Here is a 14,653-nt window from a genome sequence, read left to right on the forward strand (position 1 = left end):
AGCACATCAATATTTCATACGAAAATGAAGTCGAGAGACAAATTCAGTCAAGTAACAGGAGAGGGGTATACCTTCCCCCATCCTCATACATGCGCATGCACACACACACACACACACACGCACACACACACACACACACACACACACACACACACACACACACACACACACACACACACACATACACACACACACACACCACCTCCCTAACCAGGTGTCACACTGAGGGAGTGCAGAAAGTGTATCACATATCCCAACCGCAGTGACACACACACACACACACACACACACCAAGTGCATACCCAGAATATGGACGACTAACACAACCTGCATACAATTTTGGCAAGCCCTCCCATATGCCAGGCTGACACACATGCCACTGTGTCCCAATAGGGTTGAGATAACTGTCTGGCAGAGGTGGGATATCCGGCTTCAGTAAGTAAAAAGCCAAACCACATGTTTGTTACCACCATTCACAATACCAGCTGATTCTAGCAAAATCATTTCTTGACAGGTATATGAGCTAATGGGTGGTATGCTGGGCTAGCATGCAGTAGCCAGGCAAGTTGTAGGTTCAAGTGCCCTTGAGCTAGGCACTTAACCCCGAGTTGCTGTGGGGAGACAGAACCTTGTAACAATTTACATAATAAGTCACTTTGAATAAGAGTATTAGCCTAATGAATAAGTCCAGTGAAATATGTAGGAAGACATTTTTATCTTTAAGATATTTGTGTGTAAGAGCCTTCTCATGTGTTCTGTGTACTCTGAGCATGTAATGTTTCATCCTTTCGTGTGTTCAAGCCATACAGAGAAGTGTAGGGGGATAGACAGCTGAATAATGTTTGGCATTAATAACATTCTTTGTCAGGGTGACTGGGCCTCAGAGTTGGTTTGTTAGGATGGAAGAGGCCCTGACCTGGTACTGCCATCTCAACCAGGAGGTTGATGCCTCATCGTAAGTTAAGGTCAAAGGCTTGTGTTCAGTGTTTAGAAAAGTGGTGATGTGGGCGAATATTTGTCATGTCACAAGGGAAGATGTAATGCTGTCAAGTCCTATAAGAAGTGTGCCTTTCCTTTGTATCTTCAGACTGCGTCTGTTAGCAACACAACGTAGGTCTCCGGTATCGTGAATAAAGCTCTCTGGGATTTCTGACCCGACTACCAACTGGCTGAGACTTTGTTTGGCTGATTCCTAAAACCTAGATCCAACAAATAACCTGTGTTAAGTGCACAGGCACAACCAAAATATGGTGGGACGTGTACTTTACGAAGCTGGGGTTGCCCACATCAGTAGATCTCAAGCCGTTTGGTTGCAGTGGCTGGGGAAAGTGTGTCACATCATCACACATTACACACCCGGCTTCTAGAGCGGTGTGTGAACAGCGGAGCAGAGCATCTGTGCCGAGCGTTAGCGTCGCCCAGGACCGCATACGGCGCCCGATGTCAGTGGAGATGATGGATTTCAGCGGGTTGAGGAACTGACAGCTGTCTTTAATAAACAGCCGCTCTCCTGCCTGAGCCGAACCAGGAGCAGAAACCCGAGAACCCCTGAACCCCCCCACCACACCCCGCCCCTCACACACACACACACAACCCCCTGAACCCCCCCACCACACCCCGCCCCTCACACACACACACACACACACACACAACCCCCTGAACCCCCCCACCACACCCCGCCCCTCACACACACACAAACACACACACACACACACACACACACACACACACACACACACACACACACAACCCCCTAAACCCCCCCACCACACCCCGCCCCTCACACACACACACAACCCCCTGAGCCCCCCCACCACACCCCGCCCCTCACACACACACACACACACACACACACAACCCCCTGAACCCCCCCACCACACCCCGCCCCTCACACACACACAAACACACATACACACACACACACACACACACACACACACACAACCCCCTAAACCCCCCCACCACACCCCGCCCCTCACACACACACACACACACACAACCCCCTGAACCCCCCCACCACACCCCGCCCCTCACACACACACACACACACACAACCCCCTGAAGCCCCCCACCACACCCCGCCCCTCACACACACACACACACACACACAACCCCCTGAACCCCCCCACCACACCCCGCCCCTCACACACACACACACACACACACACACACACACAACCCCCTGAACCCCCCCACCACACCCCGCCCCTCACACACACACACACACACACACACAAACACACACACACACACACACACACACACAAACACAGACACACACAACCCCCTGAACCCCCCCACCACACCCCGCCCCTCACACACACACACACACACACACACACAACCCCCTGTAGGCCACACCCGACGCCTCACAGTCCGTCTCGGGGGTTGAGGAATCTCTGGCATGGTGGGGTGGGGGGGGGGGTGGAGTTCAGTGGCATGACTACGATAAGGGATAAGGGGGATGAGAGGAGAAGGAGGAGGAGGGGGCCAGCGTGATGGAGCAAGAGACCCAGACACCGTGGCCAGCCACCACCACTTCCATCTCCACTCCCTCACCTCCAGGACTGGATCCTCTTCATGTGCACTGCACTGAGCTCTGTACTGGTGCTGAGGAGGAGAGACAGCAGGGCAGTAGAGGGCAAGCCAACTTGCAGGAGCCAGAAAGGACAGGACGGTGTGTGTGAAATGAGACATGGCAGTGGCAGCCTTTGCCTGGTGGACTAAACAGCAACAGCAGCAACACACACAACGTCTCTTCTCTTGGTCCCAGCCCATAATAGTCTCTGAATTTTTGATAACATAATGAACACAGGATGTGTGATGCATGTTCAGGAATGCAAATTGTTGTTTTATTCCTGCTCTCTCCCTCTGTTTCACTCTCTCTTTCTCTCTCTCTCTCTCAATCTATTACTCTCCCTCTCTCCCAATCTGTCCCTGTTTTCCCCGACCCCTTTGCACTACAATCTGGGATCTCGCCCCTGCTTCAGAGGCAATTCCCTACAATGAAAACAAAAGTCATTCTGTGTCAAATCAATCAATTATACATTGTGCCCAGAGTGGTCTGCCCATCATGGCCACTGGACAGCCCCCTAACCCCAAAATCTCTTCTGCCAACACCCCCCTGGCTGGACCGGTCTCCCCTGCAAGCTCAGAGGTCTGTCCATCATGCCGCTGGCAGCACCATCCATCAGTGGTGCTGGCTGGCCTCTCGGGTGCCACCACTAGTGACTGGCATGGGCCTGCCCGCTGAAGGGGGTTGGATACGGCTGAGAGACTAGTCTGGGCAGAACTGGTGCAACTACAGAATGCCAAGCCTCTGCTATCTCTTTAAACAACACACATATCCAGAGATGCATTCACACGCACAAGATCTTTATCACTTAAGTCAGTTTGAGAGAATGAGTCATGAGAATGAATCAGATATATGAGTGAGATTCGTTTTTCTTGTGTTCTGTCCATCTTGTCACTCTTTTTGTCACTTTTTATTATCAAATTTTTTTTTTTAAATCTGCCCCTGCTCTCCCTTCAACACTGTTGAACACAAAGGTGTGTTTAAAATGAGTACAAGCTGTGACTTGACAAGAGAAACAGGCAGTCCTGGGTTCTGAGCTCACTACAAATGCCACCATCACCAACTGACATGATAGATTGCTTGTCTACACTGGGCATCAAGTTCCAAATAGTCCAAACTCCAAACTCCCCCAAACTTGCAGAGTGACACACAACTTCATCCATTAGTTCATTCATTCGGTCGGTCATTCATTCATTCACTCTGTGACTGTGGAGAGCAATGGCACAGAGCTGACCGCTGCAGCTGTGAGCGTGTGCGTCTCTGAGATTCCAGCAGGGTGACAGCAGGACAGCTGCTGCGAGGGCAGGACGTGACATCAGACTCCCCATTTGGCCCTCGCTGCTGAGCTCAGCACAAGGCTGGCGCAGAGTGCTCGTCTCAGACAGACAGCCGTCTTCCTAGTTGGTAGGCCGTGGAGGTGGTGGTGGAGGTGGTTGGGGTGTACGTGTGTGTGTGTGTGTGTGTGTGTGTGTGTGTGTGTGTGTGTGTGTGTGTGTGTGTGTGTGTGTGTGTGTGTGTGTGTGTGTGTGTGTGTGTGTGGGGTGGGGGGGTCACATTTTCCTCTCCCCTGTTCCCTCAACAGTCATGGGCCCATAGCACAGTCTGTGTGGATCTTCCTGAAGTTACTGTTGTAAGTTACTGTTGTTTCCCTTGGAAACAAATATGGACCTGTAACCTGGGCGTATTAAGGTATTCTGTCAGCAACCGTGATGAAACACTAGACTCAGCTGCTGTCTCTCCAATAGACATTTTGTATGAGGTGTTTTGGTGGAATCAAAATTATGATTTTCACAGTGATCCCAGGTTTAACACGTAATGAAGATAATAAGCAATCATTTTACAGAAAAGCAACTTTTACAGAAAAGCATATTGCATATAGTAGCTTTTGTACTTTTAAGAAAGGGAATGGAAGGTATTTTAAATACCAACCAATGAAAAAAACAACTTATGAGCTCCTATGTATTGTTGATTGGCTGAAATAGTATGTTGCACATTTGTGTCACTTTACTTGTTTCTAGCTAAGAGCTGGAACTGTGCAAGGTGCTTTTGACAGGACCTTTGGAACTGAATTAAAATGGCTCACTTTACCTTTAAGGGAAATTTCCACAACTCTCCCAATCAGCAGAAAGCATCAGGCAGTACTCAAGGCTAGCCTGTGTGATGGCCAATAACTCCCCCTGACCCTTCACACACCGTAACCAATTTTCCAGACTTTGGATCTGTTTTTCCCCCTATCATCCCTTTGAGTGATAAGGACTTGGTGCAGAGGGAGAATTTGATGTGTTTGGAGAGAGAGCGTGCTCGGTCTCGTTTTGATTACATCCCTGACAGGAATGATTTGCTTTTAGATGTGCTCCAGTTAGCCCTGGCAAGCACGGTGTTAAATGCAGGGTGCGCCTGTCGAACAACTCTGTGTGGGAAACTGTCATTGTGTAACAGTGGAGCTGAATTACTCAGTGTTTCTCTACTGTGCTACAGTGCAGTGGCATCAGGAGGAGGCATGTGGGAGCCTTTGAAGGCTGATTATCTATGCAGAGAATGATGAACCACTTTCTGTATGTGTGTGTGTGTGAGAGAGAGAGAGTTTATGTCTACATGTATGCAAGCATGAGTGTGTTAGCCTGGGTAAGCCTGATTCTGTGAGCTCTGCAGATCCGTCAATATCACAGCGATGTCCAAAACCATCCAACAACTTACATGGAAGTGAAGAAAGGGTCCCAGCCCCATATCAGCTAGGCTATGAGTGTGATTTCTGTGAACATATGAATGAATGTGTGTCTTTTCTGAGCACATGTGAATGAATGTGTGCCCTTGTTTTGTAGTGTGAGAAAATGCACAGATGCAGAAAGATGCACTTCAGCGGTGGGGCTTAAAAAGCCGGGAGACAGGCTGTTATGTAACACTCTGCTGACAGGAGCCGCCGCAGTGTTTGTGTGTGTGTGTGTGTGTGTATGTGTAGCCATGTGTTGTGCAACAACTCTGCTCACACAGAGCAGAATGTGAATGAGTGTGTACAGTATATACACTGTATATGTCTGTGAGTGTGTAGTTTAGATAAAGAAGAAGCCAAGGTATAGGTGGAGTGACCTATAGAAAACAGAAATGAGCGTGTGTTTGTGTGTATTTCTATGTTTTCATCACACACACACACAAATCCACACGCACATTGTGATTAGTAGCCATGAGTAGATTGTAGTATATTCTGTGCTCTGAAGGCTACAGGCATCTTCTTCCTGACCTCTATACAGTGAGTGATGTCTCATTATTGAGACACAAGAGAAGGAGTTATGGATTATTAAGACCAGAGACAGAGAGAGAAAAAGATATATAGAGGGAGTGGGAAGAAAGAATTATGCCCGCGCTGGTGGATCAGATATGCTGTTAATTATTGATGGTCACACTGGAATCAGTAGCTCCATTATGGTGGCGTCAGCAGAACGGTTTGTTCACTTGGTCCTTATCAGACAAGTACAATAGCCGTATTCAGGGTGGCAGTCTTCTTCTTGTAAAGGTCAGTGATTGGATGGGCAGATAAGAACTGTGGCGCTTTCTCTTTCAATGGGGCAAATGTAGCGTTTTCATTTACGTGGGAAGGAAACCTGTCCGTCAAAAGCCAGAGTATCATGGTGGGAGAGGTTCTGACCATGGTCCTGAGATTTGAGAGAGAGAGAGAGAGAGAGAGGGACAGAGAGAGGGGGGGGGGGAGGGGGAGAATGATGGAGAGATTTGCACCAAAGAGGAGAGCGCAATCCTCAGCATTAGCTTGGGGTATCCCAATGTTGTGGTGAGCAATCTCCCTGCAGTGTCACAGTATGTGTGTGTGTGTGTGTGTGTGTTGTTAGGGTGCAGATGCATTCGTGTGAGAGTGAGCAGGCACATGTGCTTGCGTGGGTGTGAGTTCACAGTTGCATGCATATGTGTCTTCATGTGTCTTTGTGTGTGTGGTGTGAGTGTGTGTGTGTGTGTGTGTGTGTGTGCTAGAGTATAACATCATTCTGTGGTACAGTTGGCACAAAGCTGGGGAAACACTGAAAGGCAGCCTGCGGTAAGATAGGAGCTCTACACAGGAGAGGGGGAGGGGCACGGAAGGAGGGGGGGTATGAGGAAGAAGGAGGGATGGAGGAGGAGGGGGGTATGAGGAAGAAGGGACACGAGAACAGGAGAAGAAAAACACACGAGGCAGGGATGCAATGAGGAGCCCGCGAGATGCTATGACACTCGTTAGATGAGCTTTCCGGAGCCTTCCGTACTGGTGAGACCGGAGCCTGGTGTCTCCTTTCAATTCCAGGAAATTCTTACTCCTTGTGTCTCTCCCCACAGTGGCTATCTCAATCCAAACATCTTTATCTGCCTTAGCAGTCACTCTTATTTCACTTCGAATACTGCATAGCTTGTAGCTTTTCAATAACAAACTCCTTCAAACATAAGTAACTATGAATGTAAACATAAAGATAAATATGAATACAAATCTAAACTTCCACTTCATAATAACTTCATAGCAGCAGTGTGTCCACTGAGCATGATTGACATATACTATGTTTTACAGCCAGATGTATGTGTGTATGTATGATAAATGTATTGTACATTATTCCAATTTTTTTAAACTTTGAAAAACGTGCAAACTTGATATCACTTTCAAAAGATAAGAACTATCAAACTAACCCTCTGAACATTTGTAAATTAAACTGGATATGCTTCTGTTCTGTAGAGTTCTCATGCTCATATGTGTAGTAAGAATAAGGCCCTGGTGGTAAATACAAAATGATTTGGCCGCACTCTTCAGGTCTGTCAGACAGTGACAAAGTGTTGACCACAGAGGGGACATGGTGAGCGTGGATAGACCCCCCTGGTGCACCCTGGCACATCTCTAACGGCCCTAACGCAATGCGGCAGCAGCGTACCCCCGGTCTCCTGGCTAACCCCAGCTACAAATCAGCTCGGTCCCTTTCCAATTACAGAGAGCAGCTTCAGTGCATCTGCCTGTGAGTTACTGCAGAGAGCTGAGGGGTTATGGGGTGCAGCTGCCACGGAACCCCCATCTTTCTCTCTCTCTCTCTCTCTCTCTCTCACTCACACACTCACACGCACGCACGCACGCACACACACACACACACACATGCACACACAACAACCCCCTTGAGACGACCCACTTCATTACAAGGGACATCCCTTTATACTTTGTCATACAAGCCTGACTCCGCGTTTTATTGTCCGACATCACTCATTAAGATTTTTTTATTTAATAAGTCTCGCCCTGTTTACAGCTGCTGCTGTCATATTAAGGAATTCCCTCGTTAGTTTTCTCCCTCGCTATTTACCTATGGGAGTACACCCATCTATCTGCCATTCCTTTGAAATATTACCTCGTGTAAGGCGCCAGCAGACACTCAGGCGTCTAATACAATATTCGGAAGAGATGCCGGGGTGTAGTGGAAGGCGAGTGAGAAAAAAAAAAAGCACAGACAACTTCTCATAACCGACTCTCAAAATGGTGTCTGCCGGTGCCGAATGCATCCATAAAACAAGTCAGAGTGTTCGAAAAAGTAGGCAATGAAATGCTGAGAATGTTTGGTCTGAGGGCCAGGAGAGAAGCCACAAATAAGAGTCAGGGTCGAGTTGTGACACGACTTTAATCAAGTTCTATTGAGGCTTTCAAGTTTGTAATAAAGTTGCGTTTGTACTTTCGAGAGATACAGCATGTCGTACTGAAGCTTTTGCGGTATGCAGTATCAACAGTTCTGTTGAGGCTCTTTTGGAGATGTATACCTACGCTTGGTTTAAACAATCCAATACTTCCTTAAGACTTAAAATGAAGATGAAGTATATTGAGAGTCAATAAGTGAGAGGCAGACACATGAGCAAGTAATTTTCTGTGATGGACTAGACAGAAGGTCAGTACCTCTATCATTAATTAGACTTGACCACTGACTGTCCTTTTTTTCACAAAACTTTCATGGCTTATTAACCATTTGTGCTAAGACTGCATCTCAATGTCTCCTGAACTTCACAAACAATGTAACATTGTTTTAAGTCACTTCGAAGGAACATATGCCAACAAATAGATTAAGTTTAGTTACAGAACAGAAATGCCTTGTCTGTTCTGTAACTAAACTTGTAGATAACTGAACTGAAGTGTATAATCACCGTCAAGGTTAAACACAAGGTTAAACGCCATCAGGTTAAACAAAGTCACTGTAACACTCCATCATACATTTTTAAAAAGGCAGCTGTCACAGTTCATGGTGCAAGAGCATGACATAGATCCACCCTTCACCTACACCCCGAAGTCCTCGCCCAAAAATAGGTCTTGCAGGCCAGGAAGTCTCCACAGTAAGGTGAGGCGAAATCCCCTTGCTGTTTCTCAGTGACGTGGCAGGCAGAGGTGGGTGGCGGACCTGGTAGCAGTGGTTGACCATTTCCTGAGCACACCAAATGAGCTGAGATGAATGGCCACAATGGAAACTAGTCCTTTGCATTGGAACCTTCCTCTTGTTGTATGAATGACATTAATAAGATGGACAGTAGACACTGATATACTGGTTCAAGCTTAAGCATTCTGTCTGAATGTCCTGTAGTCTATTTGAAGGCATTAATGATGAAAATAAAAAAGGAGTATGACATTATCTATTTGAGTAAGCCAATAATAAAGAAAAACTTTCCCTGTAGTTTGGTCCACATCCTACTACCACTCCCACAGCAGACTTTAAATGGTCTGTCACTCTTGCTTCTCTGCCAGCTCTCTCAGCTATCTATCTCTCCCACTCAATCTATTCATCTATCTGTCTATATATCCATCCATCCATCCATCTTTTGACTTCTCTCCTTATTTTATCACCACTAAATTCCACAGGCACTAGAGAGGAAAGTGCATGGGGATGGGAGGGGAGGAGAAGAGAGGGGAGAGGAGAGGGGAGGGAAGGGGAGGAGAAGAGAGGAGAGGAGATGGGAGAGGAGAGGAGAGGGGGAGATGGGGATGGGGAGGAGAGGGGGGAGAAGGGGATGGGGATGGGGAGGGCCCTGGCTTATAGTGGCTGTGGATAACAGCAGCAGCAGCAGCAGCATCAGCATCCAGCCCGGGCCGGGGATAAACCTCAGGGTGGCGCAGCCGAGAGAAACTGCTGAGCAGGGAACCTCCTGCCAGGGATTTCCTCTTCCTGATGGAGTCCCCCCTCCCCCTCCTCATCCTCATCTCTCTCTCTCTCCTCTCCCTCCATCCTCCAACCCTTCCTCTCTTCTCTGCCTCCTCTCCCTCATCCACCTCCCCTCCCCTCCCCTCCCTTTGTCTTTTCCTTTTTTTCCCCCTCCGTCTTTCTTTCTGTCTTTTTTCCCCACTGTCCACTAATCTCTCTCCGGCTTTTTGCACAGCCAATACCTTCAGTCAGATGGACCTTGGTCAGGAGGGCGGAGGGGGGCAATGCAGTGGCAATAAAATGCTAATGAGGACATAATGCAGCAATGGCATCAGCAGCAGCAGCAGCCCCGGTGGGTAGAGCAGCCGCAGCGGAGAGAGCAGGGCCAGAAGGCACGGATGGGGCAGCGCCACCGGAGGAGCTGGCCGATGATGATGACGACGATGATGGTGGCGGTGACGGTACCGCCGCATGCGTGACTTTGTCAGAGTAATAAACCTGCAAGGGAGAGAGAGTAAGAGAGAGAGCGAACCGAACCGGGAGGGAGAGAGGGCCATTTATTCTCTGATATGGCATTAATGGACACGGCCGATATTAGATCCAATTAATCTTCCCGTGAGTTGTGCTGACTCTACGGGGGGGGGGGGGGGGGTGAAGAGGACAGGGACAGCAGGAGCCGTGTCCTTGGGGGTCTCTGCTGAACTTGTGCCACCATCAAACTGTCGCCTACTACTACCGTGCCGTTGCATCTCACACAGCATTTCATGATGTTGTGGGGGGGGGGGCATGTGTATGTACTGTATGGGGGAGGTGTTGGGTGTCACTCTTTATGGACGTTTAGCGCTGTGTGTGTATTTTCCCCATCTTTGTACAGCTTTGGCAGGTGGTGACAGTAACTGCAGATCTTGGAGTGCAAGCGTGACATGCTGACTCCAGTGCTTTGATGTGAGCTGTGCTGACACGGTTTCTGCAGGGGTAGAGAGGAGAGGAGAGACAAAGAGATTCCAGGTAACACACACACACACACACACACACACACACACACACACACACACACACACACACACACACACACACACACACACACACACACACACACACACACACACACACACACACACACACACACACACACACACACACACAGAGAGAGATGCAGTTTATATCTCTATCCACTCTTAACACAGAAGTGCTTATCTCTATCCTTTCATACCACAGAAGAGACAAATTAAGACACAACCGAGCCAAAAGGTCAGAAGCCTTTGCAGATCTCATTTGGTCGCCAGAAAGCCGGTCAGAAAGATGATAACAAAAGTGTAATTGATGTCTTTGTTCAGCATTTTATCGACAGAAAATAGAAATGTCACCCAAACACCCATCAAGCATTACCTTTTCTGCACAATCTATCAACAGGCCTGTGTTTCCCACAACACTGAATAAACAACCATAGCATCGTGGGGACAAAATTGTAGTGTCGGTTTCAGTGAATATGATCAAAAAAATCTTGCCAACTGCAGCTTTAATGACTTCCGTCCAGTTGCACTCACCCCCATCATCATGAAGTGCTACGAGAGGCTGCTCCTGGCCCAACTCAAGACCTGCTTACCACCCTCACTGGACCCCTTCCAATTCGCCTACTGTCAGAACAGGAGCACGGAGGATGCCATCTCTACGGCACTTCACTCCGGCCTGTCCCACCTTGACAATAGCAACACCTATGTGAGAATGCTGTTCATTGACTTCAGTTCAGCATTCAACACCATCATCCCCTCCAAACTGATCACCAAACTCAGTGAACTGGGCATCAATACCTCCTTCAGTAACTGGATTCTGGACTTCCTAATCGACAGACCTCAGCCAGGAATGTGTGCTGACCCCTCTCCTCTACTCCCTCTTCACCTACAACTGCAACTTGTTCATGGCTCTAACTGCTCTGCCTCTGAGGGTGGTGAAAACTGCTCAGCGCATCACTGGTTCCTCACTCCCCTCCATCGAGGCCATACAGGGGCAAGCTTGCACAAGGCGTGCAGCATCATCAAAGACTGTTCTCACCCCAACCACAGACTGTTCACCCCACTCTCCTCCGGAAGGCGTTGCAGGTCTCTCTGCACCTGAACCAGCAGGTTCAGAGGAAGCTTCTTCCCTGCGGCTGTCACCCTACTTAAGTCTAGCTCTGCATCCCGGTGACAACCAACAAACTAAGCCATGACCATCTCCATGACCATGGCAACCTTGACAGGGACAAACATTTTGCGGACTTTTTTTGCCTCTCAACACTGCTTTTCGTTGTCTTTATACTTGTACTCTGCAATGACAATAAAGTTGAATCTAATCTAATCATACCAGTCATCACCAATTTCACTACCGTTCTTCCTGGTCACCCCACAGAAGTGATAAAATATCTAAGTCAAGGATACACTTAAGCAACAAGCCCTGAGAGGACGTAGGTTACACTAATTTTAGAAAAGCTAAGGGGCATTGTGAGGCACGACGTGCAAGCGGAGTGCCTAAAACCCCCCTTAGCTGTTCTAAAATCAGTGTAACCCACAAACTTGCTTTTCTAAAACCGTTACTACATATATCTGGCAAGACTTTTGTATCAAGTTATGGTAGCGCAGTAATATAGAACGAAATGTGGTCAAGGTGTATGTTTGTGCTGCATTTTACAACGGCATCGAACTCGATTCAGCCAATCACAATCAAGGACTGGAACTATCTGTTTTAGAATCAGCTATAAAAAGATGATAAGTGGGGGTAGAGGCTCATAACTTGTACATTCTAACTGAGCAACTGAGATTGTTGTTGAAGATGAGAGCTGTAGGCACATTACGAGTGCTGCTGTTCTTCATGCGTGGGGCTCAAACCCACGCATGAAACCCACAAGTCCCCAGACTAAAGTTCAGCCAGAGCCCTGGGGCTGCTGCTGCGACTGCTGCTGGACTCACTGTCCAGCTGGACCTCTCGGCTGAGCTCACCCGACTCAGAGACTCGTTGGAGAGGCTCGAAAGTGTGGTGGTGGAGCTGAGGGTGGAGTTAAGCGTCACAAACAATGAACTCCAGCACAGCAGAGGCCAAGTGGTCAAAATGGAGGCGGACATGACCACTATCAAGACTGAAATGATTAACCTGATCAAAGAAAATGCAGCACAAAAGGTTGAGCTAACAGCCATGAAGACTGCTGTGGAGAATCTGCATGAAGAGAACACAGCGCTGAGGGCTGAACTGATTAGCCTGATTAGGGAGGGGGCAGCACAAGGGGCAGAGTTGACTGTGCTGAGCACCAGAATCAACACCAGTGAGAGTGACGTGGAAAACCTGAAACAAGAGACTGGAGCTCAAGGGGACAGACTGACAGTCGTCAAAGACCATCTCACAGCCACGGAGACCAAGCTGGAGGATCTGAAGAACCAGATGGAAGCAACGCCCAAGGTGGCCTTCTCAGCAGGACTGGAGCTTGATGGAAGCTTAGAGGCTGTGGGTAATGACATGAACTTGGTCTTTAATAACACATTGACCAATATTGGGCAGGCCTACAGCAACATTTCAGGTGTCTTCAAAGCTTCAGTGAAGGGAGTCTATTACTTTAGATTCATAGTGAGAGATCATCTAGATGATTCACGCCAAATGGCCATAAGAATGTGTAAGAATGGAATGCAAGTCATGTATTTGTATGAACGTGGCACAGATGGCCATGCAACTTATCTCTCCAGTGGTGTGACTCTGCTGCTGGAGGTGGGAGATGAAGTTAATATGAAACTCCCTGCGGGCTACAGACTCCATGATGATAACAATAATCACACTACCTTCACTGGCTTCCTCCTCTTTCCTCTATGAGGGGGGCACAGTGACTGCCATCATAGGGAGGTGAACTTCAACATGATGTAAGTTTGTGCTTCATAAAGCTGAATAATGAAAAAAAATAAAGCACTCTGAAATGACAAAGCTCTATGTTGTATGTTATTCAGAAGTGTGACAGATTGGATTTAGTCATAAAAGGCAAACATACCCTGGAAAACATAGACATGTCCTGATGTGCCGGAATGCATAAAGTTCCCCTTCGAAAACAATGACATGACCATAGCTGATATAAAGGCTAACTGAACAACTGAAGCACAAAGGAACAAGGAGAATGTTGAGAAAACCATACACACACACCTCACTTTCACTCTCTCTATCTCTCTCTCCTACCCACCCTTTGTATCCACTGATTCATCTTGAACAGATTTAGGACATCTCTCAGCTGACTCTAAGTTGACCCCCTCCTCACCACACTAAAGAGTATGAGCTCATCAAATGTCCGACAGACGTAGACTCACGTATCGGCCTCTTAAAAAAGAAAGAGGTTGAACGGGAAATGGTAAACTAATAAACACGCACACATATCATATACACAGGTCACAACTTGAAGACAAGCATCAGAGGGTGGAAACAACATGAGAAAGAGAGAGGAAGAGAGAGAGAGACAAGGAAAAAGAGGAATCATTGGCTGCAGTGCAGTAGTCTCAATGAGTGAGAGAGAGGAATACAGATTTAGTCTTCCTCTCACTAATTACCTCTCCATCTAACGATGGCTAATCATCATCAGGCTACTACAAACCAGGGAGGGGAGCATGTTAATGAAGGAGCCACTGCCTGCCAGTTTCTAAGATCTGCAATCTAACCAGCCTGCAGGATGTGGAAGGAAAGCCCCAGAAGTATGATGATGCATGTGAAAGTACTGACAGTGCTGTTGCTCCGTGCACACCTACGACGTGCTCGCAAATAGAACAATACTGTATACATTCTATTCTGGTGTACACTTTTTGTGTAAACCTTGTTCTTCATTAGACATTTACTTGTTGATGTATGTTGTGAAATACCTAGTAAAACAACCTCTCCAAAGTATCCAAAGGAAAGTTAAACAGGGACTTTTAGAATAGATTTTTCCCTCAGATTTTTAATCTCTATA

Source organism: Alosa pseudoharengus, unplaced genomic scaffold (genome assembly GCF_046254945.1).
Source record: "Alosa pseudoharengus isolate Yale_2024_CS ecotype anadromous, Long Island Sound unplaced genomic scaffold, YU_APseudo_1.1 YU_APseudo_1.1_scf_7, whole genome shotgun sequence".
Classification (NCBI taxonomy): Eukaryota; Metazoa; Chordata; class Actinopteri; order Clupeiformes; family Clupeidae; genus Alosa; species Alosa pseudoharengus.